A 27,353-nucleotide genomic window follows, 5' to 3' on the forward strand; every position below is an offset into this window, starting at 1 on the left:
TTTTAAGGAGAGTTGTCAGTAGCCATCATTAACGTGGTCATCATGTTACAGTAGCACTTTGCCACTGGTTTGCCCACTCTCTGCTGGTTGGTGTTCAGGGACTGTACCGCTGTTTGCTGAGCAGTGGATGTCATGTTTGTTAAGGATTTCAGTCAGTGTTTTTTCCTGATCCAATCAACATAGTGACCAAGAGGGTGGTTTCATCTATATTGTCTTGCACTTGTACACTCCCATCAACTGCCCAGGGGATTTTGGCTCCTAAGTACATGAATCCCTTTTGAAAAATGAGATTTAAGCTCCCAGATCAGTTAGGTGCTGCAGCACTGAGCAGAGCAATGTCTAAATACCTTTAAAAATCTGGCGTGAACTTCCTTCACACTTTTTTAGGAAGCATGTTAGTCCTCCTATTTGCCCACACAACTAATCTGGCTGCTGATTCTGTGATGGGGTGGGACTGAGGACTCCTTCCACTCTCAACGCTTTCTGGCCCTCTCTGTCTGAAATTTCTGAAAATAAAATTAAGAATTCTTTGACCTAAAAAACCTCCCTGAGGACATTAAAGATAAATGTTACACTTTTTCAGGAATAGGATTTCTCCTGACAACTTCATCCAATTGGTTTTGTTCCTCTAACTGAAATGCAGTGTGCTTAGCAGGGATTGCTTACTGTCCTACATTTCAAGTGTGTGCATTTCAATAGTGAGATGTGTATATTGGACTGGTTTTGCAACAGTTTCTCCTATTTTAAACCAGGGACAGGCGGGGCTGGATTAAGATGCAGAAACTATAATCCCATGTTTAGGGGCCCAACTTTTGGATCATGGGCTTGTCAGACTCTCGACTTTCATTTTTCTTAAAACGTTTCTAATCCCCATGATTGCAAATAGCTGGGAAAACATGAACTGACTGTAACTGAAGTGATGACCTTTGCCTGAGTTTGCAGAGAGCTTGAATCACTAGCTCAGAGAGGTGTGAACCACTCCATAAATATTAGTGGAGAGTCACCTGCAAGATGGAATGCACTGATGTAGGACAGAATTCCCAGGTTTTGCTTAGCTCTATCCAGATAGCATTTCAAATACAGATTCCATCTGAAACTTTTTTCTTTGTCAGGCTTAGTAGATAACTTCAGCTATAGCCTTCAGAAAACACAGATCATTCTTTTTTATTAAAATATATAGATGTTAGAAAACTCCACACCTAACAATTTTGCACATGATAAACATGGTAGTAGATGGTCTGCACTGTGTATTTCTGTATGTAAGGGCCTATTTGCATGTTGATGGATATAGGATTTAGGATAATTGCTACTAAAACTAATGGAAGTTATGTGCATAAAATCCTTCTCCTCCCCCTAACGATGCCTGGATAGGAAATTGTTCCCCCATAGTACACGACAATGACATTCACTTAATGCCATCTCTCATCAATTATAGAAAAAAATATATCACCTCCAACTGTAAAATATTTCTAGAAACAATGTACCTGAGTGTGTGGGTTTGAGAAGAACACTGAAAAGACATCATGAACTGTATCCTTTCTTTTGTATGTTTCAGGGAAAGCAAGTTGAATTTATTAGCAGTTTTGTTGCTAGAGTTAAAAAACATTCACAAGATTTATAGCTGAAACAATAGCTGTAGATGTTCAGCACTGCTGTATTTATTGCAGGTTTTGTTGAGCTCATGGCATCCTTTGATTAACTGCCATCAAAGACATATTTTGTAACAAGGGCTGTGTCATAGTTCTGTTTCCCTGTATTTCATAAAGTTCTATTGGGCCTTGAGGGTGAGTGCAAAAACAGTCACTTAGTAGGTGTGCAGACAAGTGGCAAAAGTAATGACTAATTGACTGCCATTTAGGATTTATTTGGAGATCTTCTGACTCCTGCCCTTCCTTAAATGATGAATGATGCCTCTTTCTTTAACAGAGAGTAGCCAGCTGCTTGTTGATGAAGTGATTTTTCAGAGTAAATACTATAGCATTCACAAAACGTTCTCAGCCAGCTAACCAGAGGAAGTAAGGATATCTTTTAATCTATGAACTCGTCCTTTTCTTTTTAATAATTCAAATGAAGTAACTGAGGTGGTAATACACATACATCATGTCAACAGAGTATAGTAACACATAACTGCTACAAGTTACTACAATACCTATAGACATAACAAGATTAATTAAAGGATATTGTGGTAGCCTTAAACAGCAGTTCTACTCTAAAAAGTGACGTTGCAAATATGGTATTGTGGAATTCTAAACTTGTTGTGTCTTAGTGGTTCCAGATCTAATGTGTTCAGCTTGCAAGTAAACAAAAAGTGGTAGTGTTATTTCCCTTTCTCCCACCCCGACAAAGTTATGCAAACTCAGCCTGGATTCTCAAAGTCAAGCTAGGTTCTTTGCTTGCAAATTATCACCATTAGCAAAGGTTCTGTGACACCTGAGCTGTTTTATTGCCTTTAATGCTTTTGCATAGTGTCACTGATTTGGAATTTAGTAAACAATTCTGTTGATGCTTCATAAAAAGGAATAAAATCCAGCTCACTCTGTCTTAGCTGAATTGATTTTGCAAAGCTGACAGGAGGGAAAAGAAATAAAAGTGTACTTTAATCACTAAGAATTCTGGAGTGAAATCCCGGCTCCATCTAAAGCAATGGCAAAAATCCTATTGAGTTCTTGGGGCTAGGATTTCACCGCAAAAGTATTTAAGTTCAGTATGAAGGAACCAATTATACATAGTCATTTTTAAGAGCATATCAAACTCAAAATTTCCTTACTTTTGTGGTTTTATATTGAAGAAATATGACCATCATTGCTATTTAGCTCATGTGACTCATAATTTATGAACAAGTGACTCAAGAGCTTTGCTTCAAGATTCTTGCCTTCTGCATTTGTAAAGGTATTCAGCTTATATTCTTTTGATCAGAAAATATTGAATAGTAATCACTTATATCTTCAATGTGAGATTCCAAAGCTTAAAATACATTGTTGACTAATTCCCTGATATGAGTTGTTTTTTTTCCTGTCATTGTAGCAGGAGAAATAACATTTTAAGCACAACAGCTAAACAGTCAGCACTTCAGTTGCAGCACCTGCCCTTCAGTGTTGTATATTTCAGTTTTATGTCTGTATTAAGTTTAAAATGAAAACCCACAATACTGAATACTCTAGTCCAGGAAGCATTGCAGATTTTTCTCCAGGTGTTCTGCAGCAACAAAGATTTGAAGAGGATATGAGAAGTGCTAGGGAAGTGCATCCAGGTTCCACAGGAACCAGACTAAACATCCTGATTCACCAGTAACTCCAGTTTTCTGGTGTAAAACTGGAGTGACTGAATTGAAGTCAGTAGAAATACACTAATGTAAAAAATGAAAGAATGCAAGTGATGGCCAAGACTGATCTTTTTCTTTGTATTTAATAAGCTCCCCCCCACCCCACTCACGATCTTTTGTGTGCCTCTTTACTTTTATTTCTTGATTAGCAGTAATGCTGAAATAGTGATGTAAAGTATGTTGACAGAGTATGCACAATCTAAACAAATGGACAGAACACTTTTGCTGGCATTCAGTCATCCTAAACTTGAAGTATTTTACCCAGATTCCTAACAGTGCCTTTCCAGAGGAAAATCCATTAAAATTTATACCAGTATAAGTAAAAATTGTCGGTAGACCATGGCATTGTCAGTTATGGATGGGGGTGACTTTTACCAATATAGTTATAGCAGTACAATCTATAGTGTGAATACAGGTATACTGGTATAAAGTTGCCTTATACCAGTATAGTTTATTCCCTTTCCTGTGGAGGAATAAATTATACCAGCATAAGTACATTTATAGACTGGTCTAACTGCATCCACATTCGGGGGTGGGTTTGTACCATTGTAACTATACTTGTATATTTAAAGAAGTACAACTTTTATTTGTAGACAAGGCCTAACCCACACTACTGTAAGTCAAGGAACTGTAATTCCATATCCCCAGCTCTTAGGAGAGGAAAGAAAACAAACAATTTATATAAAGAACAGGAGTACTTTTGGCACCTTAGAGACTAACCAATTTATTTGACCATAAGCTTTCATGGGCTACAGCCCACTTCATCGGATGCATGCAGTGGAAAATACAGTAAGACAATTTTATATACACAGAGAACATGAAACAATGGGTGTTACCATATACACTGTAAGGAGAGTGATCAGGTAAGGAGAGCTATTACCAGCAGGAGAGAAAAGAAACCTTTTGTACTGATAATCAAGATGGGCCATTCCCAGCAGTTGACAAGAACGTCTGAGGAACAATGGGGGGTGGAGTGGGGGAATAAGCATGGGGAAATAGTGTACTTTGTGTAATGACCCATCCATTCCCCGTCTCTATTCAAGCCTAAGTTAATTGTATCCAGTTTGCAAATTAATTCCAATTCAGCAGTCTCTCATTGGAGTCTGTTTTAGAAGTTTTTTTGTTGAAGAATTGCAACTTTTAGGTCTGTAATCGAGTGACCAAAGAGATTGAAGTGTTCCAGATTGTTAGTGCCCCAGTAACTATCAGAGGCTCATTCACCTGCACAACTACCAATGTGACGTATGCCATCACGCGCCAGCAATGCCCCTGTGCCATGTACATTGGTCAAACTGGACAGTCTCTACATACAAGAATAAATGGACACAAACCAGACGTCAAGAATTATAACATTCAAAAACCAGTCGGAGAACGCTTCAATCTCTTTGGTCACTTGATTACAGACCTAAAAGTTGCAATATTACAGCAAAAAAACTTCAAAAACAGACTCCAATGAGAGACTGCTGAATTGGAATTAATTTGCAAACTGGATACAATTAACTTAGGCTTGAATAAAGACTGGGAGTGGATGGGTCATTACACAAAGTAAAACTATTTCCCCACGTTTATTTCCCCTCCCCACCCCCCACTGTTCCTCACATGTTCTTGTCAACTGCTGGAAATGGCCCATCTTGATTATCAGTACAAAAGGTTTTTTTTTCTCTCCTGCTGGTAATAGCTCACCTTAACTGATCATTCTCATTATAGTGTGCATGGTAACAGCCATTGTTTCATGTTCTCTGTGTATATAAAATTGTCCTACTGTATTTTCCACTGCATGCATCCGATGTAGCCCACGAAAGCTTATGCTCAAATAAATTGGTTAGTCTCTAAGGTGCCACAAGTACTCCTGTTCTTTTTGCAGATACAGACTGACACAGCTGCTACTCTGAAACAATTTATATAGTAATTGGAGCCCCCACTCTTCCTTCTCTAGTAACTCCATGTTGCAAATTATACCTTGTAGGTCACACACAGTTAGACCTGCTGCAAATTATACCTGATAGGTCACGCACAAGAACTGCTGCGAATTATACCTGATAAGTCATGCACAGTTCGAGTCTAGGCTGAGGCACATGAACAAAGTCCACAACTGCAGAGTTCCCAAAGATACTAAGTTTATTATGCTCGAGCGTGGTGCCCCCCGCTAGTCAGAGGGAGACCCCGAATGCAGGTTATACAGAGATTATATACCTTTTAGCAAAGCTTGTTGCCCTCATGCATCGGAAACCTTAACCAATAGACAAACCCTTCCCTTACCTACCACCTATCCCGGCTAAGTGCATCCCCCGTGCTAAACCATTACTTCAACTACACAACACGGTCCTAAAGCAATGCACCAGTAGCCTTTCTTATCAGGATGGGAGGCTCACATCAAGGCCAGGAGGCAGGGAGTTAGGAACAGAAACCGGGAGTCGAGACAGGCTGGAAACAAGGGGGAGAGGGTTCACAGGAATGCAGTATCTAAGGAACACTCCTCCTGGTGCATGATGTGCTTGCTTTTAGACAATTGTGGGCCCCAAACCAAAACGGAGTCACATATGCACATGTGCTAACTTTTTCTTAACACTCCACCCTCTGAGATTCTTACAAATGCCTAAACCAAGTAGGAGAAAAATAAACCCTTTATCTCAGATTTTCATTTAAAAAAGTCTGAGATCTAAATGTAGCTTCCCTTTCTCTGATTTTAGCAGCACAGTAAATAAATATATGGGGCATACTCTGATCTCTGCTACACTTGTGTAAATCCAGAGTATTGCAAGTTAAAATCCATATTAGTCAATTTAAGTCCATCCATCCATTAATAATGGATTTGATCAGAATATTTGTGTGAGCTTGTCTACATGGCACCACAATCTGGTCTATGGGGGTATGAACTGTAGAGTGCTCTGTGTTGCACTGTAACTGGCCCATGTAGATTCTGCTGATGTGAACTAAAACATGCCTAATTTGCATTGATGTAGTCCTGTTTCAAAACATTTATGTGAACTAGGTATCTTTTAGTTCATGACACCCAAGCTCTACTGAGTTGTCTGTTTTCATATGTGAAATCTTCATATGAAATAAGCAAGGTAATTTCAGGAAAACATTTTCATTAGAACCTTAGATTATATAAATATTTCATTTTTTATTAAATAGTGGTTCAAGATTCAAATAATAAAACTGAACATATTTTAAGCATTCTAAATCACAGAAATACCTCCAGTTTGAACAAAGCCTTTGTGATGTATTTAAATTTGTATACTTTTTGCTTAGTGACTACTTGATGAAAATGCTTGGGCAGTTTGATGCAAAAGGAAATTGCTGTTCATAGTTGAAAATTCAGCAAAAGGGCTAAGCTCTTGTGTGGGAAAGTATCTTACTCTATATCCTTATCTTTAGCTTACAGTTTAATGAACTACAGTATATGTTATCCTTTCTTTAATAGTGTCAGAAGATAAAGAAATTCATGACATCCAGTAAAGGGATGGTAGTATCAAGCATAAGAGCCAGGTAATGCAAGTTAGTGGTGTTGTATGTTTAAGTCGTGCATCATTTTACCCTCCCCCCCCCAGAAAGGACATGTATGATGTTTTGTTTATTTTAAAGCCCCATTGAATGTATTAAGACAACATGAAATGAAAGGACTGAAAATTATAGTTAATGTGGGGAAGCTAAAATATATGTTTACAGTCAATCATGTAAAGGAGCTTTTATGTTGCGAGAACAATAATATTTTCAGTTTATGTGGATCTGCGTTTATTTCTAATTCCTTCATCTTCACATTACAAAACTCAGCACCCATTATTGTACTGACAAAATTCCACCTAGGTTTAACATCTAATTATATTCACACATTAGCCAGAAAGGATGAGGGAGAAAGACATATGAATGTTAAGTAGAAATATTCAAAAAAGCTTCTTTTCTTGATTTTCAGAAGCAGATTGGGGTGGGTAGCTTCATGATTACCTAGTAGTGAAGATTTATAAGACCAAAGGGGAGCCCCTCGTATGAGGCAAGCTCAATGATGACAAAATACAGGTATGACAAAATACAGGTTAAAAATAATTTGCGGTTAAATTTTTTTTAAAAATGAAACAGGAAAAACATTGTTGATTGTGCATAACAGAGAAAAATGAGAAAATAATGAGAGTTGATAATTTTGGATCCCGTGCATCACTTATGGTAATACATCTGTAGGTCTTTTTATGCTCTTGTGAATTTAATTTAATTTGTATGCTATATTACTGAAGCAGGAGCTCTAGTATTATCAATTAAATATTCGTGCTTTTTTTCTACTTCTTTTTAGATTTCATTGTCTCCCCATCCTTTTACTTAAAGGGAAAAAGAACCCTGAAATTGTGTTTTCTGCTTAAAGAAAGCTCTCAAAAAGAATACAAAATTTCTTACTTAATAAAATCCAGTGTGTTCTAATTAGGTTTTGATAAATACCAGTTAAATGGTTATATTAAAACAATTATTGGTACAAGTGTAAATGTGCCTAAAAACTGAAGGAACAAATAAAACACATGCTCTTTTACATTTCTGAGATACTAGATATGGATGACATTTCCAAGACTATCTTCTATCATTAGTAGTGGCTGGCAATTCAGAAATTATTATCAATAAGAATGCTGAAATGGATTATTTTTGCCATTATTGCTAACACTAGATAAGGGACTGGATGAGCCTTCTGAGAAGAGAAGAAAGTAAATGCAAGTTAAAGTTAAATGTAAAATATGTAACTATAGCTATCGATACCAGACCATTATTAAGACTGAATGTATTGAACGTATAGAGAAAAGTGGAATATATTCCTTATATAATTTATACCTCACTACATTTTTGGGCCCTGAATAGCTGAACATCAAGGGGCAGAGCATCTGTCTCAATCAGCTCCCTTTGAGTCTGGAAAAGATTATAAACATAAAAGCAGAAAGAATACCCGCCAAAGATGCTCAGCTTCAGGTGAATGCTGTGAGAGAGAGGGTGGGTGAAGATAGGTACACTAAACTTAGGAATTTGTTTTTTTGGAGGAGAATCAGAAAAATAAACGACAACACTCAGATATACCTATCTTGCACTGATGAACAGACTATTTTTTATGCATCCTTTGTATTTATTCAGATAAACTGATGCACTAGAGATGTTTTCTAGAGAAGAAAATAGTTATGGAAGGAAAACAATAACATATTACTTTTGCGCTAGCAAAGTCTTCAGAAGTTTGATCAGTATGTGGAAGTGGGGACTGATCCATTTATTTGCGCATTAGGCATTTTAGGGCATTATGGGGCAGAGCCTCAGATGGTATAAAATGGAGTAACTCCACTGAGATCAATAGAACTGTAATGATTTGTACCAGCTGAAGATTTGACCCTAGCTATGTTGTTCATTCCCTGCTCATATTTGTATTATTACTATCAGCTTTTTCATTATTCTTCATATGCTTAGTGAATTTTTAGTGTAAATGTATACACTATAGCTATAGAGAAATGTAAAATATTGGTATGTCAAATGAATATTTCTTTGTGCACCGTGAGACATCAGTTTTAGGGTGAATATTATCCAGTTAGAAAGAAGAAGTACATAGCCAAGTTTTCTCTAGATACTAATACAATTCCAATGTAGGCATAGTGTATGAAGTAATTCTCAAATAGGATCAGAAGTTGCAAGTTGGGGATGGAAGCAATAATTAATCATTTTGCTGTAGAACAGATGCCCTTGTGAGCCATGTAAGATGAACATATAGGATTTTTTCACTTAGTTATATAAAAATCTTCCCCTCCATTCTGCTAAAAATATTTTTTTTAAAGTACATTCCTCATCAACAGCAGCAGACCTGAAGGTAATGTTATGCTGCAGCAAATTTAACTCCATCCTTCCAAAGCATTCTGTAAGGGCCAGGTTGTGATTCCAATACTGACACTGACTAGCTCTTTACTGTATAAATCACAGTCTGATACTTTGTGAATACAGAGGAAATAGTTTTTGCCATAAGAACTTTAAAATCTATTTCAATGATTAGATATACTACTTAACCAAAAAGCCTGAGGACATCTAACCTCCAAATCTTGGTTCTCACCCTTTTCACTTACCTTCCTTGAAACTGACCCATACAGCAGTTAGAATGAACCTCAGCCTTCATCAAAAATTTATTTTATATATTCTCCATCAGAGGAAAAATAAAATACCAGCTATGTATTTTCTTTTTTCTTGTCATGTTGAATTATTCATGAAAAAATCTGAAACTAGAAATGTTTACCCCACAAATAAAATCTTACAATACTTTCCATTGTGAACAGATCAAAATAAGCATGCGTTTGACCCTTACATTGAGTAGTGCTTTCCTAAAGACAATAGGCAAGATCCTCAGATGGTGTAAAGTGTTATAACTCAATTACAGTGAACTGAGCTACGATGATTTACACAATTAGAGGATCCTGAACAATAAGAATTTTGCCCTTGATTTCAGTTGAAGTAAGGATCAGTCACAGAGTTTAAGGCCAGAAGGGACCACCAGATCATCTGATCTCCTGTACATCACAGTTCACCAATACAACCCAGCACATGCACACTAATCCCAACAACCAAAATTAGACCAAAATATTACAGCCCACAGAAGACTAAATTATTATGTGCCACAGGCAGAGACTAGGAGGGACTAAGATGCACCAATGCCTGATGCCCCTGCACTGACAGGGAATTGATTAAATGAGACATACCCAGATAATCCCAGCAAGTGGCCATGCTGCGAAGGAAGACAAACCCCAGCCAAGGTCACTGCCAATCTGACCTGGAGGAAAAATCCTCCCCAACCCCACATATGGTGATCCGTGCGGTCCTGAGTATGGGAGCAATAAACAGCCAGCCAAGCACCTGAGGGAGACAATACTTGATGTCACCTCAGAGCACTGGTCCGGTGTCTTAGCTCCATCTCTAATGCTTCAGAGGAAGGAAACCAAAAAAAAACCCTCACCAAACCAAAAACTAGAATATAATGGGGGAGGAGGGGTAAACCCATGCAGGTAACCAGCTGAAGTCCACTGTAGCCATATCTCCTCCTGTGTATCCAAACTGTAGCATCATTAGGGGAAAAAAGCTGATGTATCTGGACTCCATTGCAAATCTTTCATGTGGAAGATAAGGCACAGTCTAGGTCCATATTTGTAACCCCACTTTGAAGGTGAATGGCAAACACTTTCACCGTCAACTAAATTGATTAAACATGATTAGCGTATATGTATGTAGAGTTAATAACAAATACATAAAATTTACAATACCATAGAATTAGAAATAGTCACTGTAAATTAATTTTCACCATACTCACTGATTTGAAAAACAGGAATTAATTTACAGAGATTATTTCTACAATAGGCAAACAGCAAATCTCCCTGGCAGCAGTCGGCTGGGAGCATGAAAATAATTTAACACAAATATGTGGTCAGCCTCCTTTGTGACACAGTAAATAGGCATTAAATAAACAGCTCCTTAGAAGTTCTTCCTTTGCTCGCTGCTGTGTTTTTAGGTTTTATTGATGTTATCTACTATTGCAAGAGGTGCACAGAAGAGTGAACATGGCTTCAGTTTGCTTTCAGAAGCCACTTGAAACAGCAGTCTGATGTCTGAAGGATGTATTTAAATAATGGGAAACTCTATAGTCCTGACAGCATGACTCACATTTCCATGGAAGTCGTAAAATACGTTCACATGCCATAGAGGGGAGGAATGGGCACAAGTTCCCTGTGAATGAGAAGGGAAGTGGTGTAGAGGGATAGCTTCAGGCTAGCAAGGGGCATCCCTTCAGTTCCTACTGCTGTTCCTGTGGCAGTTCCTTGGCATCTGGTTCCCTGTGCACTAATACCCTCTGGCCAGATGACAGTACCCTGGCAGCTGGTGCACATGCACCAACCTCTTCCTGGGCCAGGTGTCTCCACCGGGACCAAATATGGCTGGAAGGAAGGAAAGGAGAGCTCTTCCTATCTGGTCCCTGGCAGCCAGCCTGATCTCATGCACCGTGACAGCCACTCCAGCCCCATCTCTGGGTTCTGCTCTTGCCTCCAAGATACTGGGGGGTGGTGGGAAGCAGATAATATTGAGGGGCATAAATATACATCACTGCCCCCCTCACACACACACATACACACCCTCCTTGTTCCACTGCCTCTTCATGCCAAAACAACTGTACATGATTTTTTAGCTGTGTTCATGGTAACAAGATATGGTAGGGTGGATTGGAATTTATCTAGGGGGAGATTTTCAAAGTCACAATGGACATCTGTCTTCAACTAACCTCCAGTGCGAGTTCAGTCTTTGAAATTCTCTCCCTGTTCTCTACACTTAAACTAGTCTCAAAGAGGGATAAAACTCTCACTGCCTTATTTCTTCATTCCATATTCTTAGGAATCTCTCACCATTTTCATGGAAATCAGTGTCATTTCTCAAACTTCACATTCCATTTTCATTTAGAAGGATGATAAGTACATCTATTGTTATGTCTGTTGTCCTGGTCCTGTGGACCTGCAAGAATGCAGAGGCAGGCTGCATGTTTGCCTCTTTCTTCCGCACTCATATAGCCTTGTACCGAGGTTTTTCAGCCTTGTAGCCAATGAAGACATTGGAGCCAGTCTACCTTTCCATACCATGGGCCAAATTCTCCACAAATAAGTCCAGAGTTTTTGCAATGTCATTTCCTTAGCCTTAGATGATGTATTTCCAAACCCATGCCTTTCCATTTCCAGACTTTTGGAGCAGAATCAGAAAAAAGTGCTGAATTGTTGCTTTAACGACAAGACAAGAACAAGATAAGAAAACCATTTTTATTGAAATGACACTAGAGTATTAGAACAGCCATTTTCAACATTTTCCACAAATGCCATGTCAGGACTTCTTTGCGCCTCCACCCCCTCAGTTAGCAAAAAAGAGAGGATAGGGTGGTTGTGACTTCATGACACTTGTTTTTGGTCCTCAAGTGGAGAACATATCTCATACTCTGCCCCTAAAGAATAGCATTCAGTTCAATCCAATATCCATCAGTCAAATACTAATCAATGGCAAAGCTACATTTAGCAAGGAAAATCCTTTCCTGAGCAGAGACAAGAAATTCAAAATGTTGACATATGAAAGTCAAAGAACTTCAGTGTGGAAAAGGAGTTGCAGATGTTGAGTGCCCATTTCTTTACATAATATAGTGAAGACAGGCACTGAGAGGAGTGCTTTTCATTTTGTATTGATTTTCATAAAGAAACAGACAATACAAAGTACAAAAAGGTAAATGACTTACAGCTTCTATATGTTTCCAACCGCTGCACACTTCATGGGCTCTGTAATAGAAGTATGGAATTATGCAATTTTACAGTTTGTCAAATTTGCAAGAGCAGACAATAAAATATTACATAGATATAACATGTTACAGTGGGGGTAAGAGTAATAAAATAGGAGAAGACATTAATAAATAAAGGGAAGATGGAAGGATAGGACTGGGGGTGAGGTGACCATGAGGGAAAAAGCATAGGGTTTAGGTCTGGAATTCTTTGAGCCAACTCAATATTTTTATCCACATGTATCTAGAAATGTGGTCCACATTTCTTCAAATTCATATAGTTACTCTCTACAGCGATACCGTATTCTTTCTATGGTAGCTATGCAGGCTATTTTTAATAATGTTCACTACTTGTCAATTACTCTTCTCAGTTCCACTGGCTCCTCTTCACCACCAAAGCTTCCCAGTTAATTAAACAATGGTTTGGGATACCGTAGACTAAATGCTAGTCTGAGCCTCTTTGTTCTGGCACAGTGGAGGCACCATCAGTTACAATACAAACAGAGTGAGCCCATGCAACCCATATGCAAAAAACTTCAGCACTGCCAATCTCAATCATTCAAAACCATGAGTCAAGCCCCTAAAAATTATGAGATTTTAAAAGTCATGAGATTTTAAAATAGTAAATTTGGGGTTCTTTTTATTTGCTGTCTGGTTTTTGATTTATTAGGGTTCATGTTTTCAAGCTTTTCTCAGCACCCATAAGGGCTAAAACTTAACTTTTTTAATTATTATATTTAAAAGCTAAGAATGTCACGATTTCCTGACTCCAGAAATTGGGATATTACGAAAAGCGCCAAAGATCATGAGACTAATGATAAAATACAGAGAAAAAGTAAAACTGATACACTTGGAAACTTAAAAGAATTTTGTGGGTGGACAGCAAAACAGGAAATCCTGATGTATTGGATCCTTTCCACTCATGCAAGACACATATTAAAAATTGAGCAGAAGACAAATCTATAGGTACATCCAGTTGTATTTAGAAGTGAAGGCTCTCCTGAAGTCTTCCAGACAGCTGTTCCTCAACATCTGTAGCCACATCATGAATTGATCAGCTGACTGTGTAATTGGAGTGGGGAATTGCTTTGACTTGACTGGAAGCAGCAAATCCCAACATAACCACCATGTTTGGCAAGGCACATGTTGTTAGTTTCTTAGAGTTAAATTCTGATCTCGGATTAACCAATGTAAGTCTGGAGTCACACCATTGAAATTATCTGGAATTACTACAAAGTAATTGAAAATAAAAATTGTCCCTAAGCCATTTACATGCTCATTGACATAACTGTAAATTCAGTCACTTTATTGCTTTTGTATATTGGTCCATCCCAAAAGTGTGGTGTCTGAGGTATAATTCATATTTTCTTGAATGTTTCTAACTTTTTAAAATTTGTTTTTGTAGTCATTCGTTGGTTCAAACAAATTTAAAAAATTCTATACAATTTATGTAATATTCTCTTGAACCTCTTGGTTTACTGTTTTAACATTTACAAAGCCTATTTTTTCTGACCTTATAAGCTAACTCAGACTTTTGTCTAGAGGCCTATAGAATAAATGTTAAGCACAGATTTATGCAAATATACACATTAGTTTGCAAACTAAATGTTAAGGCAATACTTCAAAAGCAAAAAGCAGAATCAAAGGAAATACCATCATGATGTAACAACTGAACAAACATATGCAGTGTAATACATCAGTTTTCTTTTGTTCTGCCTAGTTGTATTAAAGAAAAGTATGTAACCTTTAATGTACCATCTCTGCTATTCCTTGACTGGAATAAAGATTTTACTTTGTAGTATTTTGATTTTCCCTTTTTGATATAATCATGGGAGAATATACTCTTTTGGACTGGATAACTCAAAGCATGTGTATGCATGGAAGCCACCTAGAAAAATGCTGTGCCCCAAAATAATTAATTATTACCTAGTCATGAAAAAGGAAACCAAATAAAACATACCTGTATCTGAGGAATGCAAAAATGGAGACTTAAGCAGCTTCCCTTTCTCATGTACTTATGCTAACTTTGAAACACACAACTCGTATATCATATAAAGAACAGTACAAAATTCTGCAATTTTCTATTCACATTTTGTATTTTCTCAGTTGTGAATTACTCTAACAAACTTCTGACTCAGTAAATTTTAACTCATATTCTCCCCCCCGCCCCCCTCCATGTTAAAATATTTACATAAAAATAGTTTAAGGAACACACTCTGAATAAAAAGTCCCATTAACCACCCCTCCCACCTTATCCATGCTACTATTATAATATCTGATATTTAAAAGTGAAATGATCTTTACACATATTACATTTTTTTCATCAATTGTACGGTTTGTTTACTATTTCACATTTAATTGAGCTTAGTCAATAAATCTAGACTGGCTTCAGTTTTGTCAATGCACCTTTGTTTATAATTAGTTTAATTCACAACACAAAAGATGTTGTGTTTAGGTTTCTAGACCTACATGGGATTGCTTTAAATTCATGTGCAGTACTGAAGCTACTTGAATTTGTGCCAGAGGTGCAGAATGGCTCCCAGCAGCCAAGGAGATTGTGGAGTACAAAGGTGGCATAAATCTATCCGTTTGTCCTTTCGCTTTGGGTCCTCTACTAACTGCAGCTTGGACCAAAGTTAGAGTTTTTAAATAGAACAGGGCAGTGGGGAAAGGTGAAGGCAGATTTTGATACCTTTACTTATGTTCGAAGTACCTTAGTCCTGAAATAGTCCATAGATTTCAATGGTAATTCTTGAAGATAGAGGCATTTTTAATGTGAAAATGGTATTGGAATTTGGTGTAGGGCTTCTAGAAGCCAAGAATTGTTCACCAAAGCAATCGGTTCCACTGACATTTCTGTGTCAGTTATTCACCACTCTTCTCCCTTCTTACACAGTTTCCTCCTTCCTTGTGTCAGAATCATCTCTTGTTGTGCTCAGTCTCAGGGTTCCTTTGCTATCTCTACAATAGATCCAATCACAGTGACCAATTTAAAACAAAATCAAAGTACTGTAAAACAAAACTTCCTACTAATCTCTATCAGACCACATGTAGAGCAGAATAGTAGTGGATTAACATTATATAACTGAGGAATTAAACAACATTTGGCTAAAATGTTAAATTCCAAACAGTTTATAGTATATTTATGTGCTCTAAGACCTTATATATTTGTGATGGTTAAATCATGAACCTTTAAATGTCTATATTTGATTATACACCTATTCCGTCGCTCTTTGTCTTCTTAGATTGTAAAGTTGTCAGGACTAGGACTGTGTCTTTGCATGTGGTTGCACAGCACCTGGCAAAATCGAGCTCATCTTGACTGGGGCCTCTTGTCACCACCACAATGTTAATATTAAATAATATAGTCAGCCAAACAGCACACACAAAAGTATACTAATAGTTATTAAAATATTTTACATTATGGATTGCACCATATTGTCATACATGGGCAATTTCTGAGTGAAGTGACGTTTGTGATATACTACAATTTCGGTCGTATGATGCAGATTAAAAATTAGAATGAGATGTGCCTTCTGAGTCACTGAAAAATGTACCATGAAATGCTGCAATCACATCTCATGTTACATACATTTAAGGGTTAAGCAGAAGTAAGACCTTTATATTGGTCACTGGTAATTTATGGAAGCACTAGTGCTTTATGCTGCTACATAAAAGGCTCATGTCAGACTATCTTGAGTTACAATCTGCAATTGTATCTCTTTATGCCATGATCATGGAAGATCTGACGGGTAAAGAAAGGGTGTGCTAGTTCAATACTTGCATGGGAGATCTCCAGAGAGTGCATTTTAGGTAGTACATGAAATGATGGCGGTCTTTAGTATGTGGCTTTCTTTGTCTAGTGATGGACAGGAAAATGTGGAATGTATTAAAAATAGTAATGTTATAAACATGCACATATAAGCCATAATCCTTTGCTTAATTTAGGCCTATAAAATAAATCAAATAGCTGATATTTCTGTGTTTCATGCAGATAAGATGCAGGTTAGGCTAGGCTTAACCACAGACTCTTCCTAAGAGTAAAACAACACATTTTCCTTTTTATTTTATTTTATACGCTTTATGCCTATATGGCCCTAGCAGAGATACATTAGATCAAGTATAATATTTGCTACAGTATAAGTTTATTACTAGATAAAATAAATCTAAAAGATGTTAATTAAGTTTTAAGAAACTATATTTAAAATGAAAGCTATCTAAAACATTCTGCAAGAGACCTGTTAAATTTCATAAAGTAGTGAATGAAACGAAAAGAGTATTGCAAATAGTTTAGATCGTGCTATTTTTAATAAAGTGATCAATAAGAAATATATGTAACATAATTAACCAAAATTATTACAGGTTATTTGTTGTATATTAAAGCTGCTGATGCATTCAAATAGTATGTTAAAAAACTAATGTGAAGTAAAAATCTTTAAGGTGAGCCTGACCAAAATGTTATAAGACTTAAGTGACGGTAAGGAATAATTGATCGTGTGGTTGGTGTTACTTGTCCTTGGGACCAGTCAAGGAATGAGCCCAGACAAAGGGTGAACTTGAGCAGCACTGAGGTTTGTTTATTGGCGTGAGTTGAGCTTGTCTAATACAACTACTCTCACACACAGTAGAGAAAATGGGGGTGGGGGGGCACTCATCCAGCTACACTTGGCAGTTGAACACACAGAGTTTAACATATTATTTGATCCTACTAATTTTGTTACTGAAGAGTAGGGATTAACAGGTACTAGTACAACATGCATACAGCTGTTTTGTATTATTTCAGTAGAGACAATAGCCTATTGGTGACGGACCAAGGAAATGAGTCAAATGACTTTATATGGTTGCATGATGAACAAGGAAAGAACCATCAAGAACTGTGATGAGGCATTATATAAATATATTGTTGTAACTCTACAAATACGACCTACAGACAGTTAAAAGAGAGGATTGGACAAGCACGAACCTATGCAAAATTTGCCACAGGGGGGCCCACAGAAAGTAATTTGCATAAGTTCGTTGTTGACCAGAGCTAAGCCAGCAGATGTGCTATGTATGTCCCAGAATACAAACTGATATGGCCTAACAGGGCTTAAACAAACTGATATGGCTCAAGATGTTTTTCACAAAGAAATTATAAATTTCCAGGAACAATGTTGTGAGAAGACATCTGGAATTCTCATTGGATGATGAGAAGGGACACAACTCATCCTCTAGTTGGAGGTTTCAAATCTTTGTCAGTAGTATGGGTCATTTTCTGATTGGCCCATATCAGCCTTGCCAAGTAGCAGAATCAGGCCCCACCACCCAGTAGAAAAAATATAAAGCCTCTTGTTTGTTCAGCACATTGGTTCCTGATGTTGAAACATCTGGACAAGAGCAAATATGAGCAATCCACTGGTCACTGAGACTGCCCCTCCATTTTGAAACAACTAAAGTTTATCATTGACAAGCATCCTATTAACTTTGTTTGAAATCCTTTCTAGGGAGACCACTGCAAATCCCAGAGAAAGAATATGAATACAACTGTCATAACACCTTAAGTAAATTACCTGAATTAACGACCTGCCTATCTTGAAAAAACAGTCATTGCAACTGTGAAGTTGAGCTGGAAAGCCCACCTTCATGCCAGTTCCAACAGATAAGTACAACTGACTTTTATGCATGCATTTTTTTTATCCAAGTGACAACTTGGTTATGTTAAGCTAAATGCTTCTTATTTCAAATGGGTCTGCTAATTTTTTTATACATTTTAACCTAAATCACTTACTATTAAATACTGTGGTCCATCTGAGAAATGGCTGCATTTCAGTGATGGTTGAAATGATCCTTATATATCCTTACTTACCTCTCAAGAGTGTTTTCAAGCATAATAAATTACTTTTTATGTAAAGCTTCACAATGTTTTAAATGAAAAGTACTGTAGAAATATGAAGCATAACTGCTAGGTTTTGGTGGATTTATTTTGCCTAATTTTAAAGCTTGTCCTCATCATTTGAAAGTTCAACTCAGACTGAACCGTTTACATGTACATAAACATATTTCCATATTCCACTCCAGAGAAAGAGACTGAAAAAAAAATCAGAGTGAGGAAAAAGAGAAAAATGTAGTGGAAACATGAGATGAAAATGTAGCAGAATGAGGGCAGAGTGAAATACAGAGAGAGACTGTGGAGATTAAAAAAAAAAATCAGAAAGTAACCTTTCTTGGTTACATGGGTATACATTTGGAGTGGCTCTGGTAACACAGAATTGAGCTCCTTAATTTTGATTTTCCTGATTTTGTTAATGAAAGATTTTGAAGTTAATATCCCTGTTTCTTAAAAGTAAAAAAATGCTGATCCCTCTGAATTTTGTGTACTTCCAAATTTGAATAGTATATGTGAAATTACACAGATGAATAGCAAAACAAAACACTGGATCAGATCTTGTTCTCTTTGCTCACATGATCTGGGTTTATAATTGTATACCTTAACCTTGTGTCTTTGAGTGTACCCCGGGATTTACCTTCAAAATATGGTAGTCTCACTGACTTTGTTGAGACTACTCACACAAGTAAGGTAAAGAGGATCTAATCCTACACATTTTTCTTTCCATTATCTCAATAAAAAATATAACTGTAAATGTAGTGGAAATATATTGTGGGCGAAAAAAAATAATTCTGTTACTTATCATTTTAGGAGCTTTAACCTGAAGATTTAGGGGCTTTGGGGGTTTTAACCTGAAGAATAATATTTATTGAGGACTAATCACTGGAAATTTTTAATTTAATAAATTCAGTGATTTTTGAACTATGCACAAAAATATTCTTAATTCCTTCTTACTGCAGAAAATATGTAATTGGTAAACATTACATGAGAAACAAAAGATAGGTGAATTTTGCTCCAAGTTCTTTCTTCCCTTTCATTCTCCGATATATATTTATTATTATTAGTGATCAGAATGGAGGTCTGAACATAACCTTAACTAAAGTATTCATTACTGGCATAGGCTGTCATCACACACATGTTGAAAGATCATCTCCTAGGCAGTTGATTTAAGCCCTGATCTGACAAAGTAGTTTAGCACATACTTAGTTTTAAGATTATACTTAACAATAAGTACCAGTATAAGTGCATTTCCGAATGAAGACATTTAGAGTTTGCATTCTCATAGGTCATTGTCAGGTCTCTTGTCCAGAGATTAGGTGTTACAATATAACCATAACATGTACACAGAGAGAAGGAAGGCTTTTCATGGTGTAGGATATAATATGTAGAATGTATATTTTACGTGTTGGGACATTTGAAAAGATGCCTACTTGTCTGTACTTATACTTAAACAGAACAGCCAGGTAAAAAGCTGAGCCAGCAATCCAATCAGGTAAACAACTGAGTTAGCAAAGTAATCTTAGTGCTAGGCCAAAAAAGTGTTTATACATTGTATAATGAATAACTTTGTAACAATGTACTTAAGGCAAGCACCTGAATGCAGGTGTGCGCTTGCATTTAACCATATGCTGTGCTCGTTTCAGTGGACTGATCACTCACTGAAGCAGTGAATAAACAACATACTTCTTCAGCTCAAAAGTCTGTCTGTGAACCTATGCATTCTGGGTAATGGGGAAAAGAATAGGTCAAGACATGGGAAAATAGTTGGCCCTTCAGAACAAATTCTGCCATTTCCTACACGTCCACAAAATGGCTTGGCTGCAGTGGGAATATAGACGCTCCCCAGGTTATGCGAGATCTGATTTATGCAAATTTGCACTTAGGGAAAAAGTTCCATAAGCCAGAAATAGGATTTTCGGGTTGCGGAAATTTTTGCGTAACGTATGGGTATACGTTTCCAACTTACGCAAAATTCAAGTTACACAAGGCTTTCTGCAATGGAATGATTGCGTAAGTCGGGGGGCATCTGTATGTGATTCTAAAGCCCAGTAGGGGTGGGATTTAAAGAAATTTTGTCTGGGTCCCTTAGAGGGATCAAACTGGGCTGTGTATGGGGGGGAAGACGAGTAATAGTGCTCTGCCCACTCGTGACACCAAAATGAGATGTCACATAAAGTGTATTATGATACTATATATAATATAATTCCCATCTCCTCATAGTATGCTTTGATTAATTGAAAAATAGTTAGCAAAATTGGATGCTTGAATTACCATTATTAAGCACCAGAGTTATATCCCATTAAGACGAATAAGAACATTCCATACCCCTTAGAGCTGCTGTTTCAAGCTGTCTGCAGACTCAGGCAGACAGTACTATATTGATTTACATTCTTCTCATATTTTTAAGGGTTTCTTCAAAGCCATAATAGTTAATATGTTGGGTGTCTTTTTAACAAATGATCTTTTAAATACATGTTCAGATTCTGGAGCACAAGATAGCAACTACCAGGGCAACTGGCCTAACTCAATCCATATTTCTTGTGCATGATGGAGGTTCTAGCACATAGCTGCAAAACAGGGTGTGAAATAGGCCAAGGATAGGATCTGTGCATCTGTGGCTATGGGCATCCGCTAATGATACACCTTTGCATAAAAAAAAAAAGAACTATAGATGGCTAGAAGAGCAGGAGGAAGCAGTGACAGTGTCAAGCTTAGATAGCAATTAGTAAACATTGGAAAAGACAAGGGAAAGAAGGATTTTCTCCATGATGAAGTGAAGAGTAAAAATCTGACTGGATAGGATTCTGAGGTCTCCGACATGTATTCTAATGTGGGGCAGGTAGGCTCAACCTACTATGCTAAAAAATTAAAAATAAAATAGAAAAAAAAACACATTTCCTTCCAATAGAATTAAATATTACTGCTGCATTTGTGTCGTTTCTCCATACATTGTATGTATATAGATATGACAAAGCACACACTGTCCTTCATTTGTAATTTGATAATTTATATCTATAATTAAATTCACCAACAAGATCATCTGATTTTGAAGAAATACAATTATTCTACAATTTTTGTACAATTTAATGGCTTGAATTGGACTTATTTTTAGAAACATATTCAGTTTTAGATGACATTTACAACTTTCACTGCGTAATTTCAGTTTTGCCAAGTCATATGTAAGCAATAGTTAGGACTCTTCTGCAAGTTTTCTGTTACTCATTAGAAGTGACACTGGGGCTCAGTAAAAACTCCTAACAGTTGTGGGCTATGTGCTTGCACTAGAGAGGAAGAAGATAAGGAGTTGCTCTCAGTTCAAGTAGCCCTGCCCAGCCACACCTGCCAGGCATGTTAGGATTGGAGGAAGAGTTCCAAAGGGGAAAAGCCAAGTTTAGTAAGAGGCAGCTCTGGAAGGAGACCAAACCTCTAGATCCTTCGGATCCTGGGGAGAGGCCTAATGGAGGACAGAGCCTGCTCTCTTCTGATGGACTGTCTGAGCACACAGAGAAAGGCAGGATAGCTGGAACATAAGCAATGACCTCAAGACACGTTTTGCTGGCAGACTGGAGGATACTGAGCTGAACTGCAGCTTGTCCAAGGCTCCTTCAAGGAAGAGTGGCTTATTTAGGACTGGTTGGTTGTTTCTTTTTTGTCTTCTACTTTCTTTGTTTCCTTGGAATCCTGCAAGGTGTAAACTCCAGAGGATCTCAGCCAGAGGGCTGAGTTTCCATCTTTTGAGTGGTAATGCTAACTTCCTAGACCCAGATAAGGAGAACCTGAGTGAGTGCATGGCCCCATCATACCCCAACGGTGTTCTACAGAGACACTCGACCCTTGATAGGGAAGCTATCAAATATCTCCATTAAGAAGCCTAATTAATATTTTTATTCTCACTCTGCCAGTTAATATATCCTACTGTTCTAAGTGGTGCTTATGCTTGAAATGCTTGAAATCCTGTCTTTAGCATGACACACTGCTGTGAGCTCCTGTTCACCTTCCTTGAATATTGATCATACTGCTGTTAAGAAAAGTCCATTGTCTTTTCCCTACACAGACAGTTAGCCCCCAAATCCACTTTCTTTCCACCACAACACACAACCTTTCACAATCTATTTTCCCATATGCCTATTTGAAGACTGTCTCCCACCATTCACCATCTGTCTGTCCTCCACTATCTCTAGGCCTCTCTAATAGTGTGTGTATGTTGGGAATGGCTTCTCAGAATGAGGTTCACTGGAAAAAAATCTTTTTTCCAGTACCTTGGGGCTCTGGCAAATTATTATTCTGGTTTCTGTGAAGGGCCCAAGGGTTCTTCTCTACTCCATGTAACACTAGGAAAGGACAGGCATTAAAAATACTATTCTCCTTGAAGGGAACATAAAAAGTAGGGATTCTCTCTCCCTTCTGCATCAGAGGCCTAGGGAGAGGGAGTGATGATGAACTTTCCTTCCACTTCCCCTTTTGTCAGAAGGGAAGTGTAGAGACACTGATTAGTGAGACTGAACAGTTTTTCTAGGCAAGTAAATGAGACCTTCTTCTAATACGGCAGGTGGAGCCTATAAAGGGCAAATAATATCTCACACTGTGGCCTATTATGAGGATTAGCTTGCCAGACAAATGCTTGACTCCTGGAACCTGAAGGATGTTTGCTTGATGCTAACTCTTATCGGAAACAGCAATATTTTTAATTGTGGTTTCTTCCTGTAACAGAAAAAAATATTTTTTCACAATTCCACACTTCACAGTTGACCAATTTTATATTGCACAATCTTTAAAGTTTCTTAAAAGGTCATCTTGAAAAGTAAGGGTATAATTTTAATAGCTACTTCAGAAAGTCTATTATGCAGATGGCATTAATAAGTGAAATAGCTGAGGTTTCCTGCTTTTAGATCATTTCACTGTTTCTGGATCTTAGATGTATTCATTTATCTCATGACTGAAGTTGGTAGTATTAAAAACCAACTGTGCATGGGGCCAGATGAATTAACAATAGGCGGCAATTAGATTTGAATCAGCCTGGTTGAGGATTTCCTATGTTTCTGTCTGCTCACACTACTGAATCAGTCTGTGTCAGAATTAAAAGAAAATGGCACAACACAACAAAAATACTTACATTTTCATGTTCTGTAAATCTAAGAGAAATTTATGCTAATCATGTTTCATCTTCTAAAGTTGTTTTGTTTGTGACAAGAAAAAAATCACCTGTATAAAAAAAGAAATTGCCTATTTCTGCTTCTATAGGAATTTTACTCCTTGGCTTGGGGTGACTGAAGGTATTGCAAAACACTAGAGAGTTTGTTCTGATTATTTAAGCCTTCAACATAAGATTCCTGTTAGTGCTTTGGTAGGCGGACTTCAGTGAAAACTGCTTTGAATTTGTCTCTGGAACTTAGGGAACTCTCCAGCTCTCTTGCTGGAGATTTGAAATAAACTCTATAATCTTTCAGAGGGTTTGTCTACACTTCCAGAGCTGCAGCTGCACGGCCACAGTGCTTAGTGAAGATAGTACCTTTGCCAGTGGGAGAGCTTCTCTCTTCAGCATTGGTAAGCCACCTCTCCAAGAGGTGGGAGCTATGTCAATGGCAGAAGCCCTCCCATCCACATAGAGCTGTCTACACCGGTGGTTAGGGCGATACACAGCACTCAGGGGTCTGGTAGATATAGTGACATAAGTTTGTAGTGTAGATGAGGGCTAATTCACACCCAGATTCTTTATTATTCTTCCAAACACAAGAATGGGGTGACAAACGGGACTGATTGAATAGGAAAGAAGGGAGAAGAAAGAGAAATAAGGGAGATGGTGAGATGGCTTGTTTCAGCAATGAGTTTGGGCGGTGCTTTGAGAGGGTTAGTATCTATGAAGAGGATCTAAAATGTGTTTTGTTTTGTTTTTTTAGAAGTAGCTAATGCTCAGTAACGGAAAAGGTCTATTTTTGTAGCTGAAGCAAAAACTGTCACCCTGTGGCACTGAGAAAGGAAGGTGAAACTGATTGTAACATTTTCATTACAGTATTATTTTTTATTAACCAAAAAGGTATATTAGCTGAAAGATATAGTTTCCATAACCTTAGCCAGAACCCAGGTGAAAAATTGCCTACATTTGCAGAAGGTTTAAGAGGCTTGTTTTCCAATTGTGTTATTGGAACTAAGCTAGAAAAATAGTTTGGAATTACAAGCAGGTGGGAGCTGCACAGCATGTTATCAAACACTGCCTTTTCTAATGCATGGACATGATATAGACAAAACACAGTCTTTCACATATAGGCACTTTTCAAAAGTTGAGACTAGAAACCTGTTCCTTCAGCTCCAAAAGCACAGGCCTCTATCTCTTAAGCTAATGATGACCTCCCTTAGGACCTCCAGCTCTCACTGCAGTTGAATTTTCATTGACTTTAAAGGGAGTTGGATTGAGTTCATAGTTGGCAATAGTAAGATAGGTACTTATGGATCAGCCACAAAAGGTCAATGTTAAGAACACACTATGATATATATTTGACCCACAGCTGGATAAAGCTCATCTGACATATCAAAGGCTCACATCAGTTAAACTTTCAAATCTAACAGTTGGAATGCAGTTTAATGCATCCCCCCACCCCCCAAACACACACACACACACGTACAACCCTGGTCTCACAGATCCATAAATAGTAGCCTCCACTACACACATTATATAAATTTTTTGATCTACACACTAACTTCTCTTTGGCCCAGCCACTAGGTAGAAACATTATACACACAGCCAATATATTACACTGTAGGTAAACTGAGTCTTAGAAAAGTACACTGGTTATTGTGAAAACCACTAAGCCACAGTGTCTGGCCCAGAGAATCACTGATCTGCAGAAGCTATCTTTTTGGCATAACTCCTACAAACTCTGACTTTTTTAATACCCCCTGTGATACAAGAGGACCAGAGAGCAGTGGTAGAGTGGAAATATATAAGCCCTAAGCTAATTAAGGCATGGTTCTCTGTAGACTAGGGAGGGTTGCTACAGGTTAATTGGAGCACCTGTAGTCAATTAAACCCTGCCAGGAACCTAATAATACCCTCTTCTTCAGGTAGTCGGGGAGGGGGACAACCATCCCCATGTTACTAGAGCATGGAGGTGTTGTAAGATTTGAAAAAAAACAGAGAACTGAAGTAAGAGAGACACTGCCCCAGCAGGGGAGGGAGACTTCCTCCCCCGACATCTAAGGACTGAAGGTTCCCCACCCAAGGAGGAAGATGATAAGAGTCAGCAGTGTGCCCTTGTTGCCAAGGCGGCCAATGGCATTTTGGGATGTATAAGTAGGGGCATAGCGAGCAGATCGAGGGACGTGATCGTTCCCCTCTATTCGACATTGGTGAGGCCTCATCTGGAGTACTGTGTCCAGTTTTGGGCCCCACACTTCAAGAAGGATGTGGATAAATTGGAGAGAGTCCAGCGAAGGGCAACAAAAATGATTAGGGGACTGGAACACATGAGTTATGAGGAGAGGCTGAGGGAGCTGGGATTGTTTAGCCTGCAGAAGAGAAGAATGAGGGGGGATTTGATAGCTGCTTTCAACTACCTGAAAGGGGGTTCCAAAGAGGATGGCTCTAGACTGTTCTCAATGGTAGCAGATGACAGAACGAGGAGTAATGGTCTCAAGTTGCAGTGGGGGAGGTTTAGATTGGATATTAGGAAAAACTTTTTCACTAAGAGGGTGGTGAAACACTGGAATGCGTTACCTAGGGAGGTGGTAGAATCTCCTTCCTTAGAGGTTTTTAAGGTCAGGCTTGACAAAGCCCTGGCTGGGATGATTTAACTGGGAATTGGTCCTGCTTTGAGCAGGGGGTTGGACTAGATGACCTTCTGGGGTCCCTTCCAACCCTGATATTCTATGATTCTATGATTCTATGATTCTAAGAACCCACAGGGGTTGAGAGGGGCTGGGGCTCAGAGTGAGGAGCAAACCCAGACCCCTCCCCTGCTTTCCTCCTCTACCACCTTCCCGGGCCACTATCTGGGACCTCAGCAGCCCAAGAGCAGGGGCAAGGGGTGGCATCTTAGCCCCCCACCAAGAAAAGCACAGGACCCATCATACTAACATCAGCCATCTTGCCACACCCCTTTATTTCTGACTTCCATATACCTTGGCTGTTTACTTTTGATTTTACATCAATGTCAATCTACTTCTTGTATTTAAGAAGGTTCCTGTTACAGTTTAGAGCAACTACAGCTGTATTTCCCCTCCATGGTCCTTCAAGGACACCCACTCTTGGCTTCTGGCTCTTTAGCTCTCACTTCTCTTGGGTAGAGACCCATCTCTCTCTCCATCTTGACCAGGGTTTTTTCTGCATAGTTCCCTGCCTACATTGTGATATTCCCAGCAAGCCAGATTGCCAACACAGACCAGCATCTGTGCTTTTCTTTCTCTTCAGACAATGAGCAGCTGAAATTGCCAGCAGTTATAAATTATCATATATCCCTCTCTAAGCAAGCACATTTATTCTTAAGGTGAAAGCATTACAGAGAAAACAATAAAAACCTACACAATTTTACCAGAGATTACCACACAACTCCAACAAGGCCCTGGTAAGGAGTCACTCCTTCAAATGGCACAAGGAATTTTTCTGTAGTTACAAGTTCATAACTGTCTCACCTTCAGAACAGAATCTCCTTTATATAGGTTAGGCCTTTGATCTTGGTCTCATATAACAGGTCAACATTGTAATTAACAGATAAAGGCCCATTTCTCTTCTTCGAAAGTCTGGGTTTTAGCATAACGGGGAGGGGGGGCGGGAAGAGAACAATATTTCCTAGGAAATCCCTAGGTATTTTCCAGAAAATCCACTTTACACATATTGTCCCAAAAGACCATTCTTGTCTTCCACATTGTTCAAA

This window comes from Lepidochelys kempii, chromosome 4 (assembly GCF_965140285.1).
Source record: "Lepidochelys kempii isolate rLepKem1 chromosome 4, rLepKem1.hap1, whole genome shotgun sequence".
Lineage (NCBI taxonomy): Eukaryota > Metazoa > Chordata > Testudines > Cheloniidae > Lepidochelys > Lepidochelys kempii.